The sequence below is a fragment of the Rhopilema esculentum genome, chromosome 20, assembly GCF_057945365.1.
Source record: "Rhopilema esculentum isolate cy_ngs chromosome 20, ASM5794536v1, whole genome shotgun sequence".
NCBI classification, from domain to species: domain Eukaryota; kingdom Metazoa; phylum Cnidaria; class Scyphozoa; order Rhizostomeae; family Rhizostomatidae; genus Rhopilema; species Rhopilema esculentum.
In genome coordinates, this window is record NC_142834.1 from 3,961,176 (window position 1) to 3,967,621 (window position 6,446).

General features: G+C 35.3%; 1 long non-coding RNA gene across 1 annotated transcript in view; it reads right to left on the reverse strand.

The window, feature by feature from the left end:
* Positions 1 to 3,646, reverse strand: part of LOC148957827 (uncharacterized) — a 50,305-nt gene extending 46,659 nt beyond the window's left edge. Inside the window, exons 1-2 of the long non-coding RNA XR_016145118.1 lie at positions 3,420 to 3,646; positions 1,604 to 1,725 (exon numbers count right to left, since the gene is read on the reverse strand). This is a non-coding gene — a long non-coding RNA (uncharacterized LOC148957827). The remainder of the gene's footprint in view (positions 1 to 1,603; positions 1,726 to 3,419) is intronic.
* Positions 3,647 to 6,446: the final 2,800 nt, after the last annotated feature.

Here is a 6,446-nt window from a genome sequence, read left to right on the forward strand (position 1 = left end):
CAAAAAAAATGACAGGCAATGAAATAAAGAAAACGAAGGATTTTAGAGAGATTCTGAAGCATAGATCCCTACAGCAACGAAGCAATAAAAAATGACAGGCAATAAAATAAAGAGAGCCGAGGATTTTAGGGAAATTCTGAAACATAGCTCCCTACAGCAAACTTAGCATGAAAAAATAACAGGCAATGAAAGAAAGAGAGTGAAGTATTTTAGGGAAAATCTAAAACAAAGCCCCCTACAGCAACTTACCAAAAAAAATGACAGGTAATGAAATGAAGAGAGCCAAGATTTCTAGGGAAATTCTAAAGCATAGCTCCCTACTGCAACAAAGCAATGAAAAATGACAGGCAATGAATTATAGAAAACGAAGGATTTTAGAGAGATCCTGAAGCATAGCTCCCTACAGCAACGAAGCAATTAAAAATGACAGGCAATAAAAAAAAGAGAGCCGAGGATTTTAGGAAAAGTCTAAAACAAAGCTCCTTACAGCAACGAAGCAATAAAAAATGACAGGCAATGAAATACAGAGAGAGAAGGATTTTAGGGAATGTCTAAAACAAAGCTCCCTACAGCATCTTAGCAATAAAAATTGACAGGCAATTAAATGAAGAAAGCGAAGGATTTTAAGAAAATTCTGAAGCATAGCTCCCTACAGTAAATTAGCAATAAAAAATGACAAGCAATGAAAAAAAGAGAACCAAAGATTTTTGAGAAATTTCAAAGCCAAGCTCCCTACAGAAACTTAGCAAAAAAAATTCATAGGCAATGAAATAAAGAGAGCCAAGGAATTTAGGGAAAATCTTATACATAGCCCCCTACAGCAACTTAACAAAAAAAATGACAGACAATGAAATAAAGATAATCAAGGATTTTAGTGAATTTCTAAAGCAAAGCTCCCTATAGCAACTTAGCAAAAAAATGACTGGCAATGAAATAAAGAGAGCCAAGTATTTTAGGGAAATTCTAAAACAAAGCTCCCTATAGCATCTTAGCAGTAAAAATTGACAGGCAAGGAAATGAGAACACGAAGGCTTTTATAGTAATTCTAAAGCAAAGCTCCCCACAGCAACGTAGCAATAAATATTGTTAGGCAAAAACAAAGATGAAGGAAGGATTTTAGGGCAACTTTAACGTAAAGCTCTCTACAGCAAATTAGCAAGAAAACATGACACGTTGGTTTTTAGAGAAACTCATAAGCAAAGCTAGTGATAGTAAGTGAGAATCAAAAATAATTACGCAAGGAAAAAAATAAAGGGCTTTTTAGAGAAATTTCATAACAGAGCCACCAGCAGTAAGTTTGAAATAAATTTTTTTGAGGAAGGAAACAAAATTACAGAAGGATTTTAGAGAAATGTTTTTACAAAGCTTACAACATTAAGAAACTTTTCATCAAAAGCAACGTAAATTAAGTCATGAACAGGATTTAATTCTCAAGGAAAATATTATTTTTGAATTATAATGGTAGTTCTAAAATAAAAATTTTCTGAAAAAATGTTATGTCTGCACTTCAGAATAAAAGGTCTGCAGTTAAGAATAAATGCAGAACGATCCACGCTATTCAAGTTTGTAATTTTGGAATTTAAAGGAAAGGGAACCGACATACCTGCAAAAGTCATATAAGTTTTTATGAAGGTTTTAGTCCAGATCCCATTCATATCCAATTTCTAGTTGTTCAAAGCATCAACTGGATACATTGATGGAGCTTTGAAGAGGAATTTGTGAGCCCTAGGATTTTAAGAAAAAAAACATTGGAAGTAGTTGAAAAGATATTTCAATAAAGTTCACGAAAATGCAAGTTTCTTTAATTTTGTCCTAAAGAACAGAGTCCTGAGCAAAAGCAAGACCTAAAGGACCGAAGAAACCAAACAAACTGTTTATGATTAAAAGAAATCTGGAGAACGTTATCGAGAAAGTCTGAAATCAAAAAGTCGTTTCAATCAAAGTATCGTAATCATAGATGGCTTTTTCGTTGTTAACATTTTTTCAAAGTTCTAAAAAGCAACAATATTTTGTTTTCTAAACTGAATTGCCAAAAAATGACATTGATTCAAAAGAGCTAAGAGAGGGGGTTTTCATAACAAAGGGTAGTATCGTTGCTAAGAAGATATCTTGAAAATGCTTGCAAAAGTAGCATTAGTAAAGGTATTGTCATGGTAGTTATAAGTAACACATAATGTTTTGCATTGGACTTTAATCATTGGCATCACATTACAGCCTTAGTTTGGAAGAATTCGGAGGAAAATAAACAAGTCAGGATTTTGTCCTAAATTTTTCCTAAACTTTCAATATTTTAGTCATAGCCTTAAAATCCACAAACATTATGCAGCTGTGTCCTATATCATGCTATGTATGAAGCAGATCAGAAGTGAGGGAGCCAAAATTAGAAAGCCACACAGACACGCCCTTTATTAAAGGCTACACCCAAAAATGATGTAAAGAATTAGTTTCTACATTATCTGCAGACGGAAGGAAAGTTTTGTAATGCATTCATTCTGTGGGCTAATGCATAAATATTAATAACATTATCTGATGGGAAAAAAATTTTATTATTGAAATTAAATTAATGGCAATCTCGGCCTAGTTATCTATAAAAAAAGAAATTTTTTTGCGAGCAATTCAAGACTGTCTACTCTTGGTTTGAAAATACAAAACAGTAGAAGAAAGTGGGTAACTTTGTGGTTTTGTTTGAGGATGTCAGGGACATTTATCCTGCCAAACTGAATGTGAAACTGCCAAAAACTATAACGATTTAATGAACATCAAACGATGAACTTCAAAACGTAGAAAGGACACGATGGACATTCATCGACTTTTTTCGGTCTAACGTAAGAGTTTACAAAACCTACGTTAAGGATTGAAACATCCCAGGAAATAATGTTACGAGGAGCATTGCTGTCTATTAATTGAAATAGACCAACGAGAAACATGATTTGAAAGTAAGACTTTAATTAGAATTATTCAAAGATACGTTTAGTCAAAAGTAAAGGGGACAGGAACAAAAACCTTGTTTCAAAACGCAGAAGAGACAATATGGAGAGAGATTGACTTTATCAATAGGGGGTAAGACCTTACTTAGATTAGATAAAGAACTGAAACATCCAAGGAATCAATGGCACAACAAGCATTGCTCTCTATCAATTGAGAGAGACCAACGAGAAACATAAACTTTATCTAATAAAAGGTAAGAGTCTAATCAGTATTATTCAAAAATACATTTAGCCAACAGTACAGGAGACAGAAACGAAAACCTTGTTTTAAACGCAGAACAGACACGATGGAAAGTCGTCAACTTTATCAATAAAGGGTAAGACTGTTCTTAAATTTGCTGTAGTATTAATCTTTTAGAATTCAAATTTAGAGTTGAATCAGAATACTTCCAAAATAAATTTAGCCAGGTATAAAGGGTAGAGTCAACAAACCTTCTTTCAGAACGTAGGAAGGACACGATGGTGAATCTTCGATTTTATCTATCAAGGATAACAATTTACTTAGATTAGATTATGGATGGAAAATTCCAAGGAAAATATGGCAGAACAAGCAATGCTTTCTATCAATGGATGAACTCAACGAGAAACATAAACTTTTGAAAATTCAAACTTTAGTCTTATGCAAATAGTTCAAAGATAAATTTAGCCTAAGGTACAAAGGGCAGAGACATCAAAGCTTCTTTCAAAAGTAAAAGGGACACGATTATGAATCATCTTTTTTATCTATCTAAGGTAAGAATTTACTTAGATTCATGTTACTCGATGTAAGTATGTAAGTAAGTATGGATAGAGTTCAGGCTGCAGTGCAGGTGATTCAAAATTGATCTTAATCCCGTGCTTAGGAAAATGTCAATAATTTGTAAACGCAGCAGGCATTCGCTGTTCACCAAAAATTTTCTCATTACCAGAGGGTAAGGGTAGCTAAATATCGTTCTGATTGATTTTACCCTTGTTGATTGATTAGGCGAGGCTATATAGCCCCTTCACTATATCCCCTCTTAGATCACTATATTCAATGTGTAGGGTCAAATCAGGAGCGGATCCAGACTATAGCAACTGTAGCTCGAGCTGTTATCAAATACAATTAACAAACATGCAATGCTGGCAATGTGTCATCACTATGCCTCTCCAGATAAGTTATAAAACACTGAGGGCAGAATGGTCTAATATTAAAACTTAGACGAATCAGAAGTCTCGTTCTTTGTTGACGGTAACCAACCAGAATTGAGCTACAGTGGATATTCCGAGCTATAGTCGGTCTGGGGATTTGCTCTGGAAAAGGCATCGAAGACAATGAAACTCGTACTATAATTTTTGGCGCGAGCTATAGTGAAGCTATAGTCAGGTTTGAAAATGGCTTTTTAACCAATAGAATATGAGTATCCACGGTTCTTCTCCGCTCTCTGCCCCCTGTAAAGCAACAGTGGACTATAGCTCGTCTTCACATCCTGGGTCCCTTGTAGCTTCAAAGGCAAGGACCTACTAGGGAATCGACAGGGACGGCGGAACGACCAAGCGGCAAGAGAGGGGGGCAGGCTCGAGTTAAAGGGCTTTTGAAAGATAATTCTCAGCTTCTACAAATTCATACGTGACTGCAATTTTATTATCTGTAGGTATCTTCAACATTGGCTAACTTTCGGCATAAGGAATTATTTTACATGTTTTGAAAAGTTCAGAATTTCATATGAATCTCTCTGATTATTACAATTGGCCAGTTTCAAGGGAACTTTATTAGAAACAACTCTTACCCCTTCTGTCAAAGGGCAACAGGGGCGGTTGTACCCCTACACCCCCTTCTCTGGCGTCCCTGTAGATAGAAAAAGGATGTTCGAAGGAATATTTATGAATACGAAGCAACTATAAACACACATGGTTTTATCATTTGCCCATAAATTGGGCGTGTCCCACAAGCAAGGAGGGTGTGGTCCCGATCCCAAAAAATTTGAGCTATAATCACCAAAAATCCTGGATCCGTCCCTGGTCAAATGACGTTTCCACATATATTGCAATCAAAGCTTTAACCAAACGAATTCTAAGTTTGCTCTCTGAAAACAGGTTTTCTTTACAGCCGGCAGGTTTTTGATTTACTGCGTATTTATCGAAGTTGCAGAATACTTAAAATAAGAACCCCATTAAAATTATTCAACAAAGCTTATTCGCTTGACGTTAAGAAGAACAGTCTTGAAGATGTCGTATCTACTTTCTGATAAGGTAAGATAAAAGCAAAATTTTGAAAGGAAATAAGAGAACATATTCGATTACCTCAATTAAACGCAATCAGCCTGCGTCCTCTACCTCTGCGTCAAGGCATCGAATGTCTTCTACTTGTCGAAGCTTTACGGTGCAATACAAAATCCAGTATCGAACAAAGTTGAGAAGTTTAGAAATTTAGTTGATTTATAGATCTAGCTGAAGTCACAATAGAGCACCATCAAGTAGGCCATCTTGGATTGTATAAACCTTCAAAAACACTGCCGAATTCATTGCAGAATGCCAGAGCGAACGATATTATCCTCAAGTTTCCATTAGCATCATCAAAACTTTGTTATGCATCATACTTAATATCTGGTTTATAATTCAGAATATTGATTATAAAGCAAATGGATTGCTTATTTATATTCTACGAAAACCTGGGATACTCAAGGGAGATTCAATTTGAATGAACCACAGGTAGTCCAAAGGGGAAACCAACAATTGAAAAAATAAGCGGGAGAAGTGTCTCTTGGGAGTTCACGGGCAATGGCTCCTCCGCGCCTCCGATAATAGCAAATTTGTGTTAAGAAAAATCAGCAAATCCATTTTTTTCAAGGAGGGGGGAAGGGGGGTGCTGTGTCTATTGTCAAGAGAATGTCAAAAATCCAATGATAAAGGAGTAAATAGTAGGGTCAGTTTATCAAGCCTTCCATATTGGTATGGTAAAGATAAAAAAAAAGACAATTGGCTACCAATTTTATGCAATAAATTTAGAGTATTTTTCAAATAGCGTCAAATGACCGTTTTAAGTAAAGAATTGCAAGCTAGAATTGCCTCGGTACGTCATTTAAACATTAGGAGACGTTTAAGGGTGTTCTTGATTTTGGTACCTTTGGGTCTTAAAATAAGACCACTAGCTACCAAATTTATGCAATAAATTTAAAGTCTTTTTCAAATAGCGTCAAATAACCGTTTAAGGTAATGAATTGCAAGCTAGAATTGCCTCGGTACGTCATTTAAACATTAGGAGACGTTTAAGGGTGTTCTTGATTTTGGTACCTTTGGGTCTTAAAATAAGACCATTAGCTACCAATTTTATGCAATAAATTTAAAGTCTTTTTCAAATAGCGTCAAATAACCGTTTAAGGTAATGAATTGCACGCTCTAATTGCCTCGGTACGTCATTTTAACTTTCGGAGACGTTTAAGGGTCTTCTTGATTTTGGTACCTTTGGGTCTTAAAATAAGACCACTAGCTACCAAATTT